A 13,198-nucleotide genomic window follows, 5' to 3' on the forward strand; every position below is an offset into this window, starting at 1 on the left:
TTAAGTGGTTTTTTTTCTAGGCTTGATTGTGTTTTTGGGGCGCAGTTTAACATGTCTTAATGCTTCGTTTAAAAACGCTGTGTTTTTCATATATTTTAGCTTTATTCTACACACTGTCATATGAACGGCTCGTTTGACTTCCTGCTTCTATTAAGCCACTCCCTCCGAAATACGCAATGTGCTCAGATTGGTTGGCAGGTTGGTAGCTGACCCAGTGTATCATGATTCGCTGAAGCGTCCGGAAACGCCACGCCCCTTACCATTCGTAGTTACGCGCTAAGCTGGAAATGTAAATAATGGCGTCTGTATTGCTGTATCAAATTGAGCCCGAATCAGACCCAGATGAACAGCAATCGCGGCTTTTAAAGGACGTTTATGAATGGTATTTCATTTTGTATTTGTGTCAAAGTGTTTAGATGCTGTCACTGCTGTTTGCTAACTTTCAATATACATTTGTATCCTGATTAAAGCTTTACTGTAGCCAAATACATGCCTGAGTAGTCGCATTTTTGTAAAGGTAGCATGAACAACTGTTTGTGTTTGTTGCACTAGAACTTAGCTAACTGGCTAGAAAAAACGAGTTGCTCTTTGTACATGTCCTTGATGCATTAAAAATAGCAACAGAACTATAACATTACGTTTAAAAGACATGTACAAACAATAAAACGTACTTACAGTGTAAAGCCAATAAAAAGCAGCTTCTGCTTTTAAAGTGGGAACTGCTTTATCTTTCAGTAATAGCTTTTGTGCAAATCCAGCACCATACTGCATACAGCATACTGCGCCACATGGCCTCGCCCACTTTGTTGCGTGTTCCCGGGGGCGTGTTTTGCAGGGTTTATGACGTCACCAACCCGGGAAGAAGCTCGTTGTAGTCCAAACCAGTCGTTTTTGTAGGCAATAAACTGCCATAACTTTAAAAGACAATATCTCCGTTTGCATTAAACGTTCAGTACTGTAACTTTGCAGATACAGTTTATGCTCAAGCAGCAACATTACACACTAACTAAAGTAAAAAAAGTGAAATCGCATGTAACCACCCCTTTTTATACAAATGCTCACAAAATTCAAGATATTGTTGCAAAAAAGTACTTGTATGAGATCTGGATTTTTATATTATAACGTGATATAATTAAGAAATATCGCAAGATCAAGAGAGCTGTTTTCACAAATTTGAGCACAAATTTGCAAACATGATACTGCTTTTATAAAAACATTTGATAAAGTCAAATAAAATATTTTTAAAACATTATTCTCAACATTATGCATTTGTAATTTACAAATTCAGATGCATCTTCTATACCACCTCTGCAGTGCAAAGATAAATTTTGTTGTTAATGATTTCATTTGATTAGTAACAGCTCTACATAATCTTAATCTAATTATATTCATTGATTAAAGGTGCCCTAGAACTTGTAATGGATGTAATAGAAGATGTAATATAAGTCTAAGGTGTCCCCTGAATGTGTCTGTGAAGTTTCAGCTCAAAATACCCCATAGATTTTTTTAATTCATTTTTTTAACTGCCTATTTTGGGGCATCATTATAAATGAGCCGATTCAGGGCTGCTGGCCCTTTAATTGCTCATTCTTTCAGCCCACAGAGCTCGCGCTTGCCTTAAACAACATAAAAAAAGTTCACACAGCTAATATAACCCTCAAAATGGATCTTTACAAAGTGTTCGTCATGCAGCATGTCTAATCGCGTAAGTACAGTGTTTATTTGAATGTTTACATTTGGTTATGAATGAGTTTGAGGCTGTGCTTCGTGGCTAAAGCTAACATTACACACTGTTGGAGAGATTTATAAAGAATGTTGTTTTTAAGTTGTGTTTATGAATTATACAGACTGCAAGTGTTTAAAAATGAAAATGGCGACGGCTCTTGTCTCCGTGAATACAGTAAGAAACAATGGTAACTTTAACCATATTTAACAGTACATTAGCAACATGCTAACGAAACATTTAGAAAGACAGTTTACAAATATCACTAAATATCACACAGTTATTATTGCTCCATCTGCCATTTTTCGCTGTTGTTATTGCTTGCTTACCTAGTCTGATGATTCAGCTGTGCAGATCCAGATGTTACTGGCTGCCCTTGCTAATGCCTTTCATAATGTTGGGAACATGGGCTGGCATATGCAAATATTGGGGGTGTACACCCCGACTGTTACGTAACAGTCGGTGTTATGTTGAGATTCGCCTGTTCTTCGGAGGTCTTTTAAACAAATGAGATTTATATAAGAAGGAGGAAACAATGGAGTTTGAGACTCACTGTATGTCTTTTCCATGTACTGAACTCTTGTTATTTAACTATGCCAAGGTAAATACAATTTTTGAATCAAGGGCACCTTTAATTTAAAAATAAGTTATTTCTCAGGCATTAATGTGGATCTTTATGAATTTAAGGAGTGCTGGTATGGTCTTGATATTGACTCAGTCTTGCCCTGCCTTGGTCTTGGTCTTGTTTTGGTCTCAACCCCTCAAAGTCTTGGTCTTGTCTTGATCTCAATCTCAGATTAGGTGGTCTTGACTACAACACTACATAGCGGCAACGCGCTAATAACGCAACCTAAAAAGGCCTCACCTCACTTTTTTTGCTTATGCCTTGGGCAGAAATTATTTAAATGAGGTATATCATGGCGTGTATCTTCCTGGAAGAAAACTCAAGAACTCAGTGCTTTGATATAGAGAATAACTCCCTTTAGAGAGGAGTTTGTAACTCTGACCTTTTTCATGTTCAAACATCAACATTAAACTCTAAGAAAGTTTTAAATGTAAAAAAGCATAATAGGTCCTCTTTAAGTGTGCAGTTAGTGCAGTGAGCTTGTTTGTGTGTCTACTGCTTGCACAGAAACGACCTTGTAAAAGACTATTGTGACTAGCGTGCAGTTTTTATAATTACCTTTAATTCAAGTTTTTCTCTTGCTCAATCAGAGCAGAAAGATTCAAAGTGTGTTGATAAGAGCTGAAAATAGCTTAATCCCTCTCTGTCCTGAAGCTTCACTCCTTCTCCTGCTGTACCAGCCAGAGGACAAACCAACACATCCTCCCTGCAGAAGGGATTAACACTCGCAGGCTATTTCAGGAGTTAAATCATTTGTGAGATTCATCCACATTCCTTCAGTAGTGTAAACACTTGCCAGCCCATGAGCTGAGAAACGTGCCGGCCATTTTCACTGTGTCTGGAAAAATAGGGGTTTGACATGAAATATTTACACTTTTAGTATGTTGGGATTACGGGTTATCTGATCCATGTTTCAAACTGTTCGTTTGTCCGTCCATCCATCCGTCCATCCATCCATCCATCCATCCATCAGTTAATTTGTTGGGAATCTCCTCTAAAGTGTGTTCCTGTAGATTGCAAAGACAAACATTTCATTACAATAAAGCGATATCATATGAGCAAGAGTGACCTAATTACCATATTCAGATACAAAAGCATGATTTGTAACTGTATATATACTGGTCAAAAGTTTGGAATAATTACGTTTTTTTAATGTTTCTGAATGTTCACCAAGGCTGCATTCATTTATTTGATCACAAATACAGTAAAAACAGTAACATTGTGAAATATTATTACAATTGAAAATATAATTCTTGAGCACAAAATCAGCATGTTAGAAAGATTTCTGAAGGATCATGTGACACTGAAGACTGTAGTTATGATGCTGAAAATTCAGCTTTGACATCACAGGAATAAATTACATTTTAAAATTAAATTAGCAAACAGTTATTCTGACTAGTAGTGTATATATTCAGTATATATGGTAATATCGTATAATATTACTCTGTTTTATCTAAATGATTTTACAGTAAGCATGTGTTCACTGTGTTTAGGCTGAAGTCTTTGGGTGGAGGTATAGATGGTCATTTGAAGAAGCAGTTATCCAGCTCCAAGCGGATGCGGCAGCTCCTCAAACCCCTGCGGGAGGCTCACTGTCGGAGCTTGGCATGTCATCTGCTGAGGTATGTGACTGACTGAATTAAGTATACTTGTGACCGTTGACAGTGTATGTGTATCTGTTCACTCTACAAGTATTTGGACAATTTTTTTTACCTTGGAATATTGTGCACTTTTGTGAGAGAGAAAGAGATGTGTGTATGCTGGAGAAAGAGAGATTTAATAATTCAGCAGCGTTATAATTGGCTCAGTCTCACCTCCGAAAATCAGCTCTGAATCACGCTCTCTGTACAGAATGCAACCCTGTACAATAACTCTGTGTGCATATGCCTATTAAACTTAAAGACCTTAAATCTGAAGCACACTATTGAAGGAATAGTGCACCCAAAAATGAAAATTTGAAGTCATATATTTCAAACTCATGTATTGTTTATTTCCATGGAACACACAAAAGTAGTTGTGTGTGTGTGTGTGTGTGTGTGTGTGTGTGTGTGTGTGTGTGTGTGTTCTATTGATGAAAACAAAAAACAGCATTCAGGTTTGGAATGATATGATGTTGACTTAATAATGAGAGAAAAATCATTTTCTGGGATAAGTGTTTCTTGCGACTAAAACCACACACACTTCCCTGTCTTCAGCTGTTGGTACATAATCAGTTACAGTAGCACCCGATTGGCAGAAAGCTGCCTCAGACTTTTTTTCTTTTCTTTTTTTTTTTCATTTACAGAGCCTGTGTGATTTCTCTGGGCTCCTATTTTAGTGATATCTGACAGCAGGGACATTTAGTAGCTTTAAATGCAGCTACATTTTTTTTTTTCCTGAATAAAAGTGCTGGTCTGTGCAGAAATTGCCACCACAATGCTAAGGTGTTCTTGGCAGTTTCCAGGGCTTTGTGTTTGCCTGTTGCTATGCCGTTTCTTAGTGGTTGCTTGCTATGGTGTAGCCCTAGTCAAAAGAGCCAATTCCCTATAGGCTAACTGGAATATTTCATCCCCTAGATATGGCTCAGGTACCTCTTTCTATGTAAGTATAATAGAGGGATGTAACTTTAAAAATGACCACTGACTCCAAAGCTGATGTCGCAGCATAGCTCATGTAGTTTTAGTGAATGGCCACTAGAGGCAATGTGATCCATTTTATTTAGCTATCACAGCGCCATTCTCTTATATCATTGATTCCCAACCAAAGGTACCTGTATAAAATAAAATAAAATAAAATAAAATAATTTATTTTATTTAAACACAATTTATTTGTTTTTTATTTTCACAATTTATATATATATATATATATATATATATATATATATATATATATATATATATATAAGTTATCAAAACTATGAAATAACACAAACAGAAGCATGGAAATCATGTAGTGACCAAAACACAAGAAATTTATTTTTGACCTTTTTCTTTGTCTAGATTGCAGCAGTCACTCTGAACAATCATCAACCCATTTCATGAGGTGCATCTTGGGATGCTTTTTAAACAAAATTGAATGATGTTTGGCTGTTTGATGGCTTCACCATCCATTACAACTTATCAATTCATCAAACAAAATTAATCTGTATCCAAACTTTTGACTGTTAATGTACATGGATATGGTATAAACTGCAACCCTGTAAATGAACACAAGTGGGCCTGACTTCCTGACTACTATATATATATATATAATTGACAAAATTGTTTAACAAATATAACATGGATAAATAAATATTAAACAATTATTTTAAATCGTGAATAATTTTATTAATGATCATCTTATCAGGTAAATATCATGATATCAGGATAATATTAGTTAAAAGGAAAGTGGTGTCGTTGGAGGTGTACTTAAGCTTTATTGATGGTACAAATAAGCCTTGGAAAATGAATTTGTTATTGGATCAAATTCTTTGTTTCATATAACCCCTTTACAAGTCAATAGTTATGTTTTTTTTTTGTCATTGCTTTTCTCATCTCATATGTTTCTCTGTGTGTGTGTGTGTGTGTGTGCCTGTGCCACTTCAGCGAGTCTCTACAAAGTTTTCTCGTAAGACATATACAGGAGGTGCGCTTAAAAATTCTAAAGAGCTGATGTATAGTTCAGAACCGTGGAATGTGCTGCTTTGAACAATTCTATTGAAGAATTCTCAAGCAAGAAGTGTGTGTGAATAGTCAACGTGGGTGTCTCGCTCTTCCATTTATCCGTGTGCGGTCTTTGTCTCCTGCCTTTACTCCAGCAGCTAAAGAACGTGATCTGTTATCTCTATTCAGCTCCTAATGTCAGCTAGTTCTGAACACAAAAGAGACGCATATCTACAGGAGAACTGTCAATGTGTGTGTGTGTGTGTGTGTGTGTGTGTGTGTGTGTATACACTGCATGCAGTTCAATTGAAGGAGGGTTATTGATGTCACGGGACGAGTGATTGATGGACAAAATCCCCTAGATGGACATTCATCCCACACACAGAAACAAACACACACACCTACATTCAGAGATAAAGAGTCTTAGAGACAAGAAAATACAGGAAGAAAGAACAGATGAGAAAAATGAGAGAATGAGGAGAGGAGAGGCAGATATAACGTATCCTTACATAACATACAAAAATTACTATAGTAAAGGACCTTTTAGGGCATATTTCATAGCAATGTTGTTTTCATGGCCATGGGTTTCCCTGCGGAATTGGGCTACTTTTACACCGTTGCCACGGGTTGTTTTTCAATTCCACTGGCCCTCCAAATCCCCCCTCCCCCACCCCCAAAGGAAAGCGATTTTTACCCCCCACAACATGATTAGGTGTTAACTTGCTAAATTTAAAAAAAAAAAAAAAAAATGTAATAAAAATTTAGTCCTGAAATTATTTTTCCACTTTATTTAAGTTTAACTTTATTATGTCATTAGTTTTAATAAGCAGAAAATACAATGATAAAACTGTACTCATGTAAGAACTATCACGAAAACTACGGAAGAGGATTAGGGCCAAGAAATAATAAAAAAAATAAAACCATCTCGAGATTAAAGTTGTTAAATTTCGAGAAAAAACTCGTTAAATTTCGAGAAAAAGGTCGAGATAAAATGTTGAGAATAAAGTAATTAAATTACGATAAAAAGTCATTAAATTACGCGAACAAATGCGTTAAAGGTGCCCTCGAATCAAAAATTGAATTTTCCTTAGCATAGTTGAATAACAAGAGTTCAGTACATGGAAAAGACATGCACTGAGTTTCAAACCCCATTGTTTCCTCCTTCTTATATAAACCTCATTTGTTTAAAATACATCCGGAGAACAGGCGAATCTCAACATAACACCGACTGTTACGTAACAGTCGGGGACTCCGCCCCCAATATTTGCATATGCTCATGATCCAGGCCAGGCGGAACCGCCCAGCGGAATCATCGGAAGTTCTGCAAGCAGAGTGAAGAAACAAGCCAAGCGAGGATAACAGCGAAAATGGCAGATCATGGAAATAAAATGTTATGTTCCAGGCTGTGAAGGGGATGTGAAAACTTTTCATAGTCTTCCTCCAGAAAAAAACTGTCAAAAGGCATGGCTGACGTTTATCTATAACCGGATACCGGAACAATTTAACTCAAAGTTGTTAGTTTGCTCTGCCCATTTCACCACGGACAGCTTTTCTAACCTGGGACAATATCAAGCAGGCTTCGCTCAGCGTTTGACACTGAAGAAAGGGGTAATTCCAACTATATTCCCGCAAGCAGTAAGTAGTGCTTTTATCCACATCTTGGCTGTAGAAACTATTTCTGATTAAATGTAAAGTTTCTTAGTGAGCTAACAACATTAACGACCATGTACCCAGTGTTGTCTAGATCTAATGCAAGATGCTAGTACAGTAACAAATAGCAAAGTTTACGTAACTACTATTAACGGTGAGGTTAAAATTTATTACTGTCTTTGTTATATAAATCTATAACATAACCGTAGATACATATGCCAATTCTCTTTTGTCGGATATAATTATAATTTGACCTATATTTAACCAACAACACATTACACCGAAGCTAACTATGTTAGTTTATTTGCTTACAGATAGCTACAGATACTCGATCCTTCTAGCTAACTTTCTACACCGTTCAAACTGAAACGATAGTCATTTGACAAGACATTTAGTCACTTTTTTTCAAATATTTTTATTTTTGAGAACTTGTATGACTTGTATGCGTACACCTGTGGAAAAAGATATTTATAGACGATGTAAGTTTTTGTTACTAATAGCTAAATCGTAATCACACTACGGCAGCTGAGTAGTAAACATGACACTGCTTTTTTGGAATGTCTTCTATGCTTTACTTTGGTTGGCTAAATAAATCAAATTTAAAATCATATCGGTAATGTCAATATATTAGAAACAAATTTTCGTTCGTTGTTTACAGTTGTTATTGCAAAGTGAAGAAGCTATCATTGTAAAACCATACAGCGACACATTATTACAATTATTTTTTTTTACAATGCTAAAAACAAAGTTGCAAATACTGACGTTATGAGTTATAGTGTAAAGTTAACGCTATATGCTAGTTCCATTGACGTAACAGTTACGTTTTGCAGGTGCATACTGAAAATAAAGACTAACTTACCACTCAGAAACGTCTATGGCCAATCGCAACAAAATTGGTTGTTCCTCTACATCTGCATCTTCGTCAGAAACAGGCTCAAACATATAAGGTTGAATACCAAAACTCTCCATCGTTCACGCCGTACAGTACAGATTTGTTCGCTATCAGTGTGAGCTACTGGAAGGAGCCGAACAGTGAAACAGCCAATCAGAGCGGAGCACCATATTACTATTCATGAGCCTTCCAAATAAGGCAAAAACAGACCTTTTCATTCTAGGGGCTATTTGTGGGGTTATAAATGGAGCTGTAAAACCATATCTGGACAATTTTCGGCCATAAAAAAGCCACATACCCTCTATGTAGATATCAGGGAACAATTTAAAATGTTTTTTCAAATCACTCAAGGGCACCTTTAAATTATGAGAAAAATATCGTTAAATTTCAAGAAAAAAGTCGAGATAAAATGTAGAGAATAAACTCGTTAAATTACGAGAAAAAACTCGTTAAATTGAGAAAAAAGTCGAGATAAAATGTTGAGAATAAAGTCGTTAAATTACGATAAAAAGTCATTAAATTACGAGAACAAATTCGTTAAATTATGAGAAAAATATTGTTAAATTTCAAGAAAAAAGTCGAGATAAAATGTTGAGAATAAACTCGTTAAATTAGGAGAAAAAACTAATTAAATTTCGAGAAAAAAGTCGAGATAAAATGTAGAGAATAAACTCGTTAAATTACGAGAAAAAACTCGTTAAATTTCTAGAAAAAAGTCGAGATAAAATGTTGAGAATAAACTCGTTAAATTACGAGAAAAAACTCGTTAAATTTCGAGAAAAAAGTCGAGATAAAATGTTGAGAATAAACTTGTTAAATTACGAGAAAAAACTCGTTAAATTTCAAGAAAAAAGTCGAGATAAAATGTTGAGAATAAAGTCATTAAATTGTGAGAAAAAACTCGTTAAATTACGAGAACAAATTTGTTAAATTACGAATTTTTTCTCATAATTTAACGAATTTGTTCTCGTAATTTAACGACTTTTTTCTCGTAATTTAACAATTTTAATCTCGAGATGGTTTTATTTTTTTATTATTGCTTGGCCCTAATCCTCTTCCGTAGTAAACAGCCATATTTTTAGCGCAGAAATAAAATTCTCCAAAACACAAACACATACACTCATATCTGACTGCCTTTTGAGTGTTTTGCATCAGACAGTGTAGTTGCCCTGGTGATAACATTGTACGGGCAGAGGTCATGCCCTCAAGAGAGGACCGTCACACACACAACCATTCTAACTCACACTCTCTCTCTTTCTTTCAGTACCATGGACAGCTCTAAGCGAGCAACATGATTGGTTGAGAGACATAGGGGCTGCAGAGAACGAGAGAAAGCGAGAGAGAGAGAGAGAGAGAGAGAGAGAGAAGATCACCAGGGGATGGAGTGAGTAAGCAGTGAGGGTTGGAGAGAGCTGGAGGGAAGGAGATCAGAGAGCAAAAAAGAAGGTAGAGAGAGAAAAAAAGGATAGAGGAACAGATGCTACAGCTCGTCTCTTTGCCTACTGACGCCTGAGCTGGGTTCATCGCTGCGTGTGTGTGACGCGCACGGGGGTGTGTGAGTGTGTGTGTGACGGCAGCCGCGGCGGCAGCAGCAGCAGCAGCAGGGGAGGACGGATCAAAGAGATTGTAGGACACGATGCATTTAGCAGCCTAACGTCTCTACGCACACACTACAGCCGGCGAAAGGAGAACACGTTCATACTACACGCATCCGCACGCAGCCCACCCCACACACACACACACACCACGCGTGTGTGGGGACAGCGCAGATGAAGCAACCACCAAAAGGAGGTGTGGATCTTTCCAGAAGCGTTTGGTAGGGGAGGGGACAGCCTTGGTGGCCGAAGCCCAGCAGGAACGGTCGTAGGTGGGGAAGGGTCGGACTGCCGACCGCCGCCAGTTTTCTTCAGAGCTCTGGAAACGCCAAAGATGGACATGTCCTTCATCTCTCTCTTCTTCACGGCAGTGTCTGCATCCTCCGAGCTGCGTCGCTGTCGCCGGGCTTGTCTGTCAGCCGTGTGCGTGTCCGCAGGAGGATTCGATAACGTGCGGTGTTGAGAAACGCACACACAGAACACACCTGGAGATCAGCTGTTCCAATTCACTGATACCGTGAGTGTAACCATGTGTGTGTCTCCATCCAGATGTTTTTTTTTTTCTCATTTCCATCTCGTCCTTTTCCTTATCTTCATCAGTTCTTCATCATCCGTGTAACAGGAAGAGTCAAACTGAGCATCAACGGATTGTTTGGGATCCAAATCACCATATTACCCACAATTCCCATGTACATCTTCAGATTCATTCATGATTCAACCATTTTTTTTTTGGCATCTGTACAGCATGAGATCCCGGATCAGATACAGCATGTGAAAATTCTGTCGTTATTTACTCACCCTCATGTCATTTCAAACCTGTTCGAATATCTTTCTTTTGTGGAACATAAATGAAGATAATCTGAATGTGAAAAAGGACCAGTGTTTTTGGTCCATACATTGAATGTCAACGGGGTCCAATGTTGTTAGAACCTTTTTTTCTATAAAAGAAATACAGTCACATAGGTTTGGAAAGACATGATTTTTGGCTGAACTATGCCTTTAAATGAGTGTGTGCTGTGGACAATCACTACATCTGATTGGTTATTGCTGTATTTTCATGGTTCCAGTCTTGTGTTTTATCGGTTCTGGATCTACTCTCATTGGGTCTGTTGTGTGTGTTTGAAGGCTATTTCTATGCCTTAGTTATGAATTGGCACTGTTCATGTTGTGGTGGTGAATTACAGGTTAATGGAATGAATAAGGAAGCTAAACTCCCCTCATCCATTGATGTGGTGCTGTGGTCTCGCTGACCTATTTTGTGTGTGTGTGTGTGTGTGTGTGTGTACCAGCAATGGGAATATGGCATCTTGCCACCTCATCACTCTGAAAAAAAGAGACTTAGTATTAGATGTTTTATTAAAATACATACAATCACATGCACAAATGGTGATAAAATATAATCGTGAAACATGATTCATCTGCAGCAAACATCTGAGGAGAAGAATATCGTGTTTCATGCTTTCGGCATTACATCTGACACACACACACATGGTAGGGAAATCACGCCTGTCAGTGTAAAGCGGAACTAATGCATCTTCAGCACAGAATTAGGTTCCCAGCTTCCTGCATTATGTCAGCGCACTAGGATACTGTTGCCTGGAAACCCACAGTTCCTTCTCCTCACATTCCATTTATAGAATACAGCTGTGTGTCCCTGTGTAAGTAAAAGTGTGTGATGGCATCTATGGGCATGTGCAGGTGTGTGTGTGTGTGTGTGTGTGTTGTTTGCTCTCATGGGTGTGTACAGAAGTGTGTGAAAGTTGTTAAATGAAGGAGAGGCAGATGAGTAGGTGGGATTGTGACTGAGGAAGGGATGGGGAGAGAGGGAGAAAATCTGAGATCAGGGTCTATATTAAGACATGCTGAATAATACAACAGAGAACAGAGCGCTGGATGACATCTTCACAAAGTTGTAAAAATAAACTTGACATACTCTCTCGCTCCCTCTCTCTCTCTCTCTCACACACACACACACACACACACACACACACACACACACACACACACACACACACACACAACCACATGCTCTCTTTGTGTATAGTGTACAGTGTTCCAGAGCATGTAGGAAAAAAGCAGTAGGATGGAATAAGACCTGTAAGAGGCACATAATGTTGGGCCAGATGTTACCACTGTTTGCATGTAATGTTAAACTGACTGCTCTTACTAGTCTTAACTGGTTTACATACTTATACGCTTTGAGGGAAAATTTTCTCCAGAAGTTTGTGATAGACAGACAGACGGACGGACGGATGGATGGATGGATGGGTTGACTGAACAATAGATGGATGGATGAATGGATAGATAGATGGATTGAACAACTGATGGATGGATGGATGGATGGATGGATGGATTGACTGAACAATGGATGGTTGGATGGATGGATGGATGAATGGATGGATTGACTGAACAATAGATGGATGGATGGATGGATAAATGGATAGATGGATGGATTGAACAACTGATGGATGGATGGATGGATGGATGGATGGATGGATGGATTGACTGAACAATGGATGGTTGGATGGATGGATGGATGGATGGATGGACTGAACAATGGATGGATGGATGATTGACTGAACAATAGATGGATGGATGGATGGATGGATGAAATGGAGTGAACAATGGATGGATGGATGGATGGATGGATGAACTTAATAGATGGATGGATGGATGGATTGACTGAACAATGGATGGATGGATGGATGGATGGATGGATGGATAGATTGAACAATTGATGGATGGATGGATTGACTGAACAATAGATGGATGGATGATGGATGGATGAATGGATGGATGGACTGAACAATGGATGGATGGACTGAACAATGGATGGATGGATGATTGACTGAACAATAGATGGATGGATGGATGGATGGATGGATGGATGGATGAAATGGAGTGAACAATGGATGGATGGATGGATGGATGGATGATTGACTGAACAATGGATGGATGGATAATTGACTGAACAATAGATGGATGGATGATGGATGGATGGATGAAATGGAGTGAACAATGGATGGATGGATGGATGGATGGATGATTGACTGACTGAACAATGGATGGATGGATGGATGGATGGATGGATGA

General features: G+C 38.1%; 1 protein-coding gene across 1 annotated transcript in view; it reads left to right on the forward strand.

The window, feature by feature from the left end:
* Positions 1 to 3,850: 3,850 nt before the first annotated feature.
* nyap2a (neuronal tyrosine-phosphorylated phosphoinositide-3-kinase adaptor 2a) overlaps positions 3,851 to 13,198 on the forward strand; it is a 57,614-nt gene continuing 48,266 nt past the window's right edge. Inside the window, exons 1-2 of the mRNA XM_048161453.1 lie at positions 3,851 to 3,970; positions 9,775 to 10,622. The gene's annotated coding sequence lies outside the window, so the exon portion shown is untranslated. The remainder of the gene's footprint in view (positions 3,971 to 9,774; positions 10,623 to 13,198) is intronic.

The sequence above is a fragment of the Megalobrama amblycephala genome, linkage group LG16 (genome assembly GCF_018812025.1).
Source record: "Megalobrama amblycephala isolate DHTTF-2021 linkage group LG16, ASM1881202v1, whole genome shotgun sequence".
NCBI lineage: Eukaryota > Metazoa > Chordata > Actinopteri > Cypriniformes > Xenocyprididae > Megalobrama > Megalobrama amblycephala.